Genomic DNA, 11,863 nt, shown 5'->3' on the forward strand with positions numbered 1-11,863 from the left:
GACGCTGCCCCGCCGCCTTGACGCGACCCCGCCGCCCGGACGCCGCACCGTCCACACCACCGTCGCCGGAGCACCACCACCACCCGGACCTCGTCCCTGACATCCTCCCCGCGCCCCACTCCCCGGCATCCTTATCCTCTCCGACCGCCTCCTCCACCCCGGCCCGCTCCTCCAAGGTAAGCTACCGCCCCGACCCCTATCCCCTTCCCTCCTCCCATCCCATCTCCATATGAGCATGATAATTTGCATGAACCTTGGATGCCTAAAAATTTCAGATAGTTTTTTTAACATGAGCTCTTAAGTGCGGACAAGTATTTTATTTGCATATATTCTTTCTCAAAGTTTCTCTGACACCCAGATTTTGTTTTTGGCACGAACTCCTCTGATGAAATCCAGAACTGTATTCTAGTCTAATGCCAAACTGTATTCTAGTCTAGTCTAGATGAAAAAAAAACAGTATGGTACAAAGCCAGAACAAAGTTTGCAGAATGGATGACCAGTCTTCCAAATACTTAATGCTCCAAGAACAATAATTTCTCCAGCACTTAAACACAGTTGCAGAAGACCAACAAGTGTTTTTTTTTGAGAAATAGACCAACAAGTGCTGCTAACCAAAGCTTGAGCAATAAGTTTTTTGTCACCAGTTGATGGCCTGCCCCGCTGGATTGCTAGCCCATTTGTAGCGCACAAAAAATAAACTTAATTTCTTGTCTCTTGGGATCTATTTATTTATCAGAAACAGAGTACTCTGCATTTCTGAGACAATGATTACTTTCTATCACCACTAGAAGCAAACCATAATATTACTCCGTCTGTATCAAAATATAAGACTTATGGTACAGAGGTACTCCATCTTTGATAAAGGAGTAGTACATTATATCAACCGCTATGTTCGTGTTACCAAAGTTTATACAGCAAGAACAGAATATAACTTCAGCTTTGGCAATTTGCGGGAGTGAAAATAAGAACCTCTTCTCCCTGGTTAGCAGTAAATACTGCATGGGCAATGCCTGCTGTTTTCTCTTCTGAAATTTATGAATGTCAGTGGATCAACATCTATGTGCCATAAATTGCATTTTCCCTTTTTGCTTGTTGAGGAAACATGTTTTCCATTTACTTGTTTGGCTCATGCTGTTCTTGCTAGGATAACAAAATGGTACCACATAACGGTGAGTAAAGATGATAATATCATTTATGAGTTAGTCAACACAAGACAGTGCCACATACTCTAATTACCTGGAACTTGCAGTATAAAAACAGAACCTTAATCAGCATGATCCTCTGACCTTAGAAGCAAAATAATCGATCTGACTGCTAGGAATCAGATGTATGTTTTTTAGCATCCCATTAGACTAGTTATGCGTCGTACGATTTGTTTCATCTCATATATGTTGAATATAATGCCAGAAAAGGTGCTTGGGTTAGTCTGTTAACTAAAAAAGTTCAGATTCAGAAACCTGTAATTTCTACTTTTATGCCTCTGTTACTCCAGTCAAAATTTTATGTTTGATGCCCATGGTAGTTGAGCTATCACCTCACCTCACGCAGCATGCATGATGCCACAATGTCTAGTACGTACTACCAAGCAACTGGCAAATAATTATAGCTTAGAATAAATAAATCTGATGTAAGATAAGCATGGCATGAGCTTTAATTAAATAGCATAATACACGTTGGTAGTCCATCTCTCTCAAAAAAAATACATGTTGGTAGCAGATGATAGATACCAATCCATTGGATCATCAGACATATTAAAGTCTTTTTTTGAGCCCTTATTAGCTACTCACACTATTTGCCCCGCGGTTTCTCTGTCATGGCTACCAAGTGATTGACGGTGGGCTAGAAAAATAAAACCACCAAACTATCAGTAAAAGATGTGAACCAACATCTTTCATTGTTATGCATATCAAACACCAAGGGTTATTTTCACTTAAAGCCATCTTTGTGAACAAATAAATTGGTACCAACAGCAATGCCATCTTACTGTAGAATTAGAATACATGGACATGATCAGCTCAGCTCCCAAACTGCCATTCATCACATCAATTTTCCCTTATGTAACTCCAGTCAAAATTTTATGTTGGTCTACCTAGTAGATGCCCATGGTTTGATTTTATGTTTGTTCCTATCAATACAAATGCTGAGCTATGTTCCATTTTTACTGTTCTTTGTGATAGTTTTTGCAACTTTACTTCCCATCTTAAGGCAAGCCCCATTTTTACTGTTCTTTGATAGCAGAGCTGCTTGTTTCTAGTAGTGGCAGTGAAGTCCTCATAATAATCAGGCGGATGTTAACTTTCTGATGTCCCCAGAAGTTAACTAAGATTGTGGTGCTAGTAGAGGCACATTGTGGCCTTTTCATCCATATGAAAGTAGAGGCACATTGTGGTGCTAGTTTGCTGGGTTTTGTCTCCGACCATCGTGTCGTGATGATATTGCAGGTACCCCGAGAGGCCCTTGAGTTTGCCGGAATGTCGATTAACTTCCGTTCCGGCAAATTCGGGTACTCCATATGTCCTATTTTCAGCAAAGGTCATGCTGAAATTTTCCGTGAATTTTAGCATGACTTTGCTAAAAATAGGACATATGGGGTACTTGTGACTAATGCATGGGCTGGGGTATCTTAGTAGTTAATTAAGTAGGATCAAGTGCCCCGGCGTACTTGTGACTAATGCATGGCTTTTAGGGTGCTTCGGTGTCGATAAAAATCGAAATGATGAAAGGTTAGGCTTTTAGGGTGCCTCGGCGTCGAAAAACCCTCAATGATAAAAGCTTAGATTTTAGGACGCCTCGGTGTCGACAAACCCTAAATGATGAGACCATGATCTTGTTCCTTGACAATAACCAACTTTTTGATCAACCTTTGTTTCTATTTAGAGAGAAACATGGCCCACAATGATGAGGCCGGGGGTTCGGGTGGCAAGGCATTCTGGGAGCTGTCCCAGGAGATGGAGGAACAACCTCACTTGTATGAGGCCGCCGCCTTTCCCACCGATCTTGAGACCACGGATGGTGCCGCCGAGGATGACCACACTGATGCCACCATTGATGGTGCCACCGAGGATGCCACCACTGATGATGGCGGCACACGCACAGATGGCAGCCAACCGAAGAGGCAACAGAAGGACCGGCGCCCGATCGTGCTCCGCACCCTCAAGGAGGAAGTTACTGAAGTGGACTCCAACGGGAATCCAACGGCGCCCGAACGAATAGTCAAGGGGTACTCACTTCAGCTCGGGTGCATTGTCCGGAGCACCGTCTCGATCAACACCGAGAACCTGAGGCATCCTGACTGAGGGAATTTGCGCAACCTCCTCTTCACGAAGCTGCACGAACGATACAAGTTCCCCGCTGAATTTGAAAACACAAGCCTCAAAGGGAATAAAGTGAACAATGCTGCCCTCACGAAGATGAGCAAGGCCCTGTCTACTTGGAAAAGCAATGTGAAGAGAATGATCGAGAAAGGTGAGAGTTATCAGAAGATCAAGGAGAAAAATCCTTCGATCACCAAAGATGACTACAACGAATTCAAGATCAATTGCTCGAGCACCGCAAGCTCCCAATCAAGTGAGTGGGGGAAACAAACGCGGGAGCTGAACATAGGGGAACACACACTTGGTCCCGGCGGTTACAGAGTGGCGGAGCCTATATGGGACAAGGAGGAGGCAGACCGTGCCGAGCAAGGCCTACCGCCCCTCTTCGATAAATACGGTGACAAGCAGACTAGGAACTTTGTCAGGGCCCGGTACAAGAAGGACCCGAAAACAAAGAAGCTTACCACGGATCCGAAGACCAGGCAGCTTGAGCTTGTTCTGGTAAGGAATACACCCCCGCGTAATTAGCTCCATATGGTTGCATTCTAATTAATGAAGCCAAATTTCTAAATGGTTCACATTCCTTCCGCAGGCGACTGAAAGCAGTAGCGCGGGGTCGACTAAGAGCAACCCTTGGGACACCACTCTAAATAGGGGGTTGAATGTAATGAAGAACAAGGATAAGCTCAGTAAGCCGACGTCAGCTGGTCGTGTGGCCGGCAAAGGCTTGTCGACAAAATGGGGGTCATACTATACCGCTGGTGTGCGGAAGGAGAAAAAGACCAGCTCGGAAAGCCAAGCGCGAGAGGTTCAAGAACTCAAGGCATAGGTGGCGCGGATTCCGGAGATTGTCCAAGAGCAAGTGGAACAACGACTCGGAGCGACGATCACCGCCCTTGTGCCTACCTTGATCTCGGGGTTGAGTGCGTGGATTGCGGGCGGCCAACAGGGGCCGCCCCCGATTCCTAGCTTCACGGCCAGCAACTCGCATAATGCGATGGCGGGGCCATTGGTGCCTCCGGCGGAGGCGGCATTGGTGTCTCCGACGCCGGCACGGGAGCTTAATGCACCCGGGTGTATGCCGGCCGGCACCTCTTCAGCAAGCGGCCCCTCCGTCAACTGCACGCCCGCCGTTGGCGGTGCGTCGACATTAGCCGAGCTCGACGCCATCATCACAGTAACTAATTAAGCCTCTCTCGGCCGAGGACTTCATCTCCTTGCCTTTGACTGGGCATCCCTAACGCCCTACATGTTTTCGCAGGGCGCCGCCGACATTCCGTGCACTCTCCTCCACTTCATGAACAACGAGTTGGTCGATGTCGCCAAGGGCTTGTTCCACGGTACCCAGATGCCACCCAACTTGTTTAGGGTTCAACTGGTTCGAGTGCTGCCAGGCTGCGACGACTTGTTACCTCCGATTCGACCCGTCGGGGCCGACGATGAAGACGTGATGACCCTCAGCGCCTGCCTGAGCTGGCCCCTGCTTTGGCCGAAGAGCCAGATTCGTTTGGGGGCGGGGGACACCACCCCAAAGACAACACCGCCAGTCGTGCCGGCGCCAAGTCGGCCCCATGGCAAGACCGCCGTAACGGTGCCGGACATCCCTATGCCACTGGATCCAAACATGCATATGGCACAGCATCCGAACGACGACGACGACGACGACGATGATACATTTGGCAACGTCGATCAGTACTTTGCCGAGCATGGGTACGATGGAGACTTCATGGGGCCTCCTTCTCAAGAACCAAACCCAACAAAAGACATGTGCGATCTAGCTGGTACCGCGGAGAAGCCAAGTTGCAACAGGCGCCGTCTGGCGTTCAGCTCTCAGGAGACGCCTCCAGCTGCCGACTTCACCGAGCCTCAGATAGGCGAGGTGCGAAATATTATCAGCCCCAACACACTCAAGAAGGCGGTCTGTGAGCAGAACTCGGTCCCATTACAGGAGAAGAAGAAGGCACGCAAAAGAAAGACTAAGAAGGGTGCGAGCCAGCCGGCACCGAGTACGATCCGTGCTCAGGACGGGCCACCTTCACCGCAGGATATCTCGAGGAGGGTGCATGTGGCGGGTAGGGCGATGCTACCGACAAATATGCTCAATGCTGCAACCGGTGCTATGCGGAGTCTGCATGACAGTGTTCTTTCTTTGGAGAAGCGGCGTCTCAGGGAGAAGGATGTGGCATACCCGGTTTTCGCGGCCAAGGTGCCAGAGGGCAAGGGCTTTGTGGATAACTCCATCGGGCGTACGATCGTCCTGCGTTTTGATGACATCCACGCTATGTTGAACCTTCATCCGCTGCACTACACCTTCGTTCGGCTATTTTCGCTGAGTATGGAGATGCGGATCATTCGCGACAAGACCCCGGACATCGTGATAGTCGACCCGTTCTACATGCGTGCCAAGATCTTGGGCAGCGCTGGGGACCGGCAAGTCGCGAGTTCTTACCTCGAAGGCGTCATTCTGGCAAACCAAGATAAGGATAACTTCCTCGTGCCTTACTTTCCCGAGTAAGTCCTCCCCTCAACCGTCCCGTAACATATGAATGAATTCTTACATTTCGATCGTTTTTCTTTTAACATTCCGTGTTTTCTGCAGTGACACACGTTGCACGCTCATCCTCCTAAGCACCAATTGATGAAAAGATTTAGGCTGCAAGCTTTGCGGACCTTCTACATAGGGAGTGCCATGCCCAATACCATGGATCAAGAGACACCATACAGGAGCTGCATGTCTGGTACTGGGAGAGCATCAAACAGTAGCTATGGACATCTGGGTTTCCAACTGTTCAGATTTCGCATTGATGTACGGAGTATCTAAGCCAAACTCTTTCTGAAATCATAAAAAAGGAAGAAATTTGGCAAGTAAAACTCTAGCTTTTTAACACTGTTATAGTTGTGTCGAATATTATTGTATAAGGTAGGTTACAGTTGGACTTGGTTTTGGACTATGTGTAGACAGGGTATGAGTTGTGTCCTAATAGAACGCCTGTATCCTAGGCCTCTCATATATATCGGGGATAGACACACGTACGATGCAACCCGGCGATATTGTGACAGTGTCATGGGGAGGAGCCCCCGTAGTCATGCCTCGGGGATGTAGCCATATCGGTGAACCTCGTTAACAAATCTCGGTGTCGTGCTTGTGTGATAGCTTGATTCTCGGTAGATCGACGGTGGCCTTGGATTTATTTTAACAAGTGGTATCATGAGCAAGGTTCAGTTTGAGGCCAATGTGCGGCTGTAACGGGAAAACTCAGATGGAGATGTGGTTTGCAAGCGAGCTTGACAGCATGTCTAAAGTGCTGGAATACTACGGAAAACAAAGGTGCGGTCGCAAGTCCATGAAAGATTTGACAAGATGCAAGTCGATGAAGCTGGACGTGTGCGGCGATAGCCGCGTGCCTACACTGCTCAGGTGGAGTCTGGAGCATGTTGTGGCAGGATCATGCATATGCAGGGCGTCAAGCAATGCACGAAGATGTGCGGGAGGACACGACGTAGGGTGGAGCATGGTTGCAGTCGGACAAGATCGGCTGGGTCGGACTGGATAGTCTGATGGACTGACATGGATGTTGGTCAAAGCAGAAGATGGCGGTGATTTCAGCGGCGACGACGTAGGAGCGTGATGCTGATGGTGGCTGACTTCTGGGGCGTGGAAACATGTGGTGCAAGCCTGAGGGCTTGCGCGGCTTCCACAGACTATAGCGCAGAGTTGATTCAAGATGGTGCACACATGAGAGAGCTTGAAGTCGACAGGGTGAAGGGTAGCATAGCGCAACTACATGGAGTCATGTTGAAGGTGGAGCTAGAGTCTGATGGTCACTCTGTGCTGATGGAGGGGTCACTAGTAGAAAAAGGGTCAAATGTGAGACACATTAGTCCCGGTTTGTAACAGAACCGGCACTAATGTGTCCATTAGTGCCGGTTCCAACGGCTAGGCGGGAGGAGCTCTTTAGTACCGGTTCGTGGTGAACCTTTAGCACCGGTTCGTGCCACGAACCGGTACTAAATAAAGTGGTGGCATGATGTTGTCAGAGTGGGGCCCTTCCAGCACCTTTAGTACCGGTTCGTGGCACGAACCGGTACTAAAGGTCGTCCTATATAAACCCTTCGTCCACCCGCACTCTGTTCTTCCCCCTTTCCCCTCTCCCTCTCCTCTGTTCTTCCCTTCTTCCTCTCGAGTTCATCACAAAATTTGCCCCAAATTTGTCAAGATTTGCAGGGCCCCATCCATTCAAATGATCACCAAGGTTAGCAACTTTGTCCTTTCATCTCTCATTGCTAGATTAGCTCTTGCATTGGTTTATATAGTGATTAATTGTGGGTTTTAGTAATTTGGGAGGAATTATATGTGGTAGTATTTGATTTATATGCAATTTGAGGTCAAAATAACACTTAGTTTGCATATGTAGGCGTGTTTTACTTAGTGCCTTCTAAATCTTCGTCGTAACCACCGTCGATCGCCCGCACCGTCCCGTCGCCGGCACCACCTTGTGGTGAGCCTCTTGTTCATGAAATTTTATATAAAAAATTGATGTTTGTGTGATTTGGATATATAGTTACTCGTATAATTATCTTACCCGTACGTTGTTTGTTATACATAGTGTCATGGTTTTGATATCCGTCCCCGTCAGCCCTCGTCCTTGTTATGATTCGGATGTGGTATATTCTCTTTTAAAACTATTTGTTGCATTTCGTGTTTATGACAAATTATGCCCATCAAGTTGACATAGATATTTTTATCTAGGAGGTATGTGAACCGGAAATTCCAACCGACCCTATTGTCGAGAGGTTAAATTTAGTTGAAAGAGAAAACGAGTACTTGAAAGAAAAATTGAAAACAATTGAGGGGGAGAAGATGGAATTGGAGTTGCATGTTGCCGATGTTGTCGATGATCACAAGATCAAGATGGAGAAAATGCGCTTGAAGATTAGAAAGATTAGAAAATATGCCATCGATAGTGAGGCTTGGTATCATTATGCTGTTGGATCAATTGTTACCTTAGTTGCGATCTTGATCGCATTTGTTGTTGCATTTAAATGCTTTAGCTAGAGAGTTATTTGTTTGTTGCATTTAAGTGTTGTATGAACTTTATGTATGAACTTGTATTAATTTGGTCTATTCGGTGTTGTGTAATGAAGATGAGCCGGCAATGGATGTACGATGACCGATGCTCTCCCCAGCTCGTTGAGGGCGTGCATACTTTTCTGCTTGCGGCTGAGGCAAACAAGCGGGCGGATGGTTTTATGCCTTGTCCATGTGCTGGCTGTAAGAATGGTCGCAATTACTCTACGTTAAGAACCATTCACGTCCACCTGTTTGAGTCCGGTTTCATGCCCCACTATAATATTTGGACCAAGCACAGAGAAAGAGGGGTTATGATGGAAGACAATGAAGAAGAAGAGGACGACGACAGCTATCCTGGCCATGGGTTCCCTGAATACGATGATACAACAATGGGGGAAGAAGTTGAGCCGGTAATGCGGGAAGAAGCTGAGCCGACAATGCGGGAAGAAGCTGAAGAAGAGGCATCAGATGAGCCTGTTGATGATCTAGGTCGGGCCATTGCCGATGCAAAGAGAAACCGCACAAGTGATTTGGAGAAGAAGAAGTTGCACTGCATGTTAGAGGATCACCAAAAATTGTTGTACCCGAATTGCGTAGGTGACAAGAAAAAGCTGGGCAGCACACTGGAATTGCTGCAATGGAAGGCAGAGAATGATGTATCTGACAAGGGATTTGGAAAGTTGCTGGTAATGATAAATGATATGCTTCCAAAGGACAACAAATTGCCCGAGAGTACGTATGAAGCAAATAAGGTTGTCTGCCCTCTAGGGTTAGAGGTGCAGAAGATACATGCATGCCCTAATGATTGCATCCTCTACCGCGGTGAGTACGAGGATTTGAACGCTTGCCCGGTATGTGGTGCATTGTGCTATAAGATCAGCCGCGACGACCCTGGTGATGTCGAGGGCGAGCGCCCCAGGAAGAAGATTCCTGCCAAGGTGATGTGGTATTCTCCTATAATACCACGGTTGAAATGTTTGTTCCAAAACAAAGAGCATGCCAAGGCGATGCGATGGCACAGAGAAGACCGTAAGAAAGACGGAAAGTTGAGAGTACCCGCTGACAGGTCGCAGTGGAGAAAAATCGAAAGAAAGTATGGGAAGGAGTTTGCAGATGACGCAAGGAGCGTATGGTTTGGTCTAAGCGCAGATGGCATTAATCCTTTTGGGGAGCAGAGCAGCAACCATTGCACCTGGCCTGTGACTCTATGTTTGTATAACCTTCCTCCTTGGTTGTGCATGAAACGGAAGTTCATTATGATGCCAGTGCTCATCCAAGGCCCTAAGCAACCCGGCAACGACATTGATGTGTACCTAAGGCCATTAGTTGAAGAACTCTTACAACTATGGAATGGAACAGGTGTACGTGCGTGGGATGAGCACATGGGGGAAGAATTTGACCTAAAGGCGTTGCTGTTCGTGACCATCAATGATTGGCCTGCTCTCAGTAACCTTTCAGGACAGACAAACAAGGGATACCGCGGATGCACGCACTGTTTGGATGATACCGACAGTATATATTTGAATAGTTGTAAGAAGAATGTGTACCTGGGACATTGTCGATTTCTTCCGAGCAGGCATCCCGTAAGAAAGAAAGGCAAGCATTTCAAAGGTGAGGCGGATCACCGGACGAAGCCTCGCCACCGTACTGGTGCTGATGTACATGATATGGTCACGGATTTGAAGGTGATATTTGGAAAGGGTCCTGGCGGACAACCTGTTCCGAAGGACGCTGACGGACGCGCACCCATGTGGAAGAAGAAATCTATATTTTGGGACCTGCCATATTGGAAAGACCTAGAGGTCCGCTCCGCAATCGATGTGATGCACGTGACGAAGAATCTTTGCGTGACCCTGCTTGGCTTCTTGGGCGTGTATGGGAAGACAAAAGATACACCTGAGGCATGGGAGAACCAGCAACGTATGCACGGAGAAGCCGACATATTAGGGTCATGCAAGCTACGCTCTTACCAAAGAAAAGAAGGAAATCTTCTTTGAATGCCTGCTCAGTATTAAGGTACCGTCTGGCTTCTCGTCGAATATAAAGGGAATAATAAACATGGCATAGAAAAAGTTCCAGAACCTATAGTCTCATGACTGCCACGTGATTATGACGCAACTGCTTCCGGTTGCATTGAGGGGGCTTCTACGGGAAAACGTTCGATTAGCCATTGTGAAGCTATGTGCATTTCTCAATGCAATCTCTCAGAAGGTAATCGATCCAGAAATCATACCAAGGTTACAGAATGATTTGGTGCAATGTCTTGTCAGTTTCGAGTTGGTGTTCCCACCATCCTTCTTCAACATCATGACGCACGTCCTAGTTCACCTATACGAAGAGATTAACGTTTTGGGTCCTGTATTTCTACACAATATGTTCCCCTTTGAGAGGTTCATGGGAGTCTTAAAGAAATATGTTCATAACCGTGCTAGGCCAGAAGGAAGCATCTCCAAGGGCCATCAAAATGAGGAGGTCATTGAGTTTTGTATTGACTTTATTCCTGACCTTAAGCCAATTGGTGTTCCTGAATCGCGGCATAAGGGCAGACTGGATGGAAAAGGCACGCTAGGAGGGGAACAAATAATATATATGGACGAACATTCTCTCACTGAAGCACACTACATAGTTCTACAGAATTCCGCCTTGGTGGCTCCGTATATGGATGAACACAAGAATTTGCTATGCTCCAAACACCTGGAGCGGTCTGATGACTGGATTACACGTGAACAAACCAGGAGTTTCGCCAGCTGGTTGCAGACACGTACCATGCATGACATCTCTATTGAAGATGACCTGTACTTGCTGTCCCAGTTACCATCTTCGAATATAATGACTTTCAAAGGGTAAGAGATAAATGGTAATACATTTTACACGATCGCCCAAGATAAGAAGAGCACCAACCAAAACAGTGGTGTCCGCTTTGATGCAGAAACCAAGACGGGAAAGGAAACATATTATGGTTATATACAGGACATATGGGAACTTGACTATTGACGTGTTTTAAAGGTCCCTTTGTTTCGGTGCAAATGGGTCAATATGACACGAGGCGGGGTAATGGAAGACCCGCAGTACGGAATGACAACAGTGGATCTCAACAATCTTGCGTATGCAGACGAACCATTCGTCCTAGCCAATGATGTGGCACAGGTTTTCTATGTGAAGCACATGTCTACCAAGCCAAGAAAAAGAAAAGATAAGGAAGCGAATGCATCGTATGATGAGCCAAAGCGGCACATAGTTCTTTCTGGGAAGAGAAACATCATGGGAGTGGATGACAAGACAGACAAGTCAGAAGATTATGAAAAGTTTGATGAAATTGCTCCATTCACAGTGAATATTGACCCGAGCATCCCATTAAATGATGAAGATTTTCCATGATTACGGCACAAAGGGACACAAGCGAAGAAAAAGTTTCACACCCAAAGATCTGGGATGTGATCGGCTTCACTATCATCACTTTCTTCTGTGTTTCACACCC

The sequence above is a fragment of the Triticum aestivum genome, chromosome 1B (genome assembly GCF_018294505.1).
Source record: "Triticum aestivum cultivar Chinese Spring chromosome 1B, IWGSC CS RefSeq v2.1, whole genome shotgun sequence".
NCBI classification, from domain to species: domain Eukaryota; kingdom Viridiplantae; phylum Streptophyta; class Magnoliopsida; order Poales; family Poaceae; genus Triticum; species Triticum aestivum.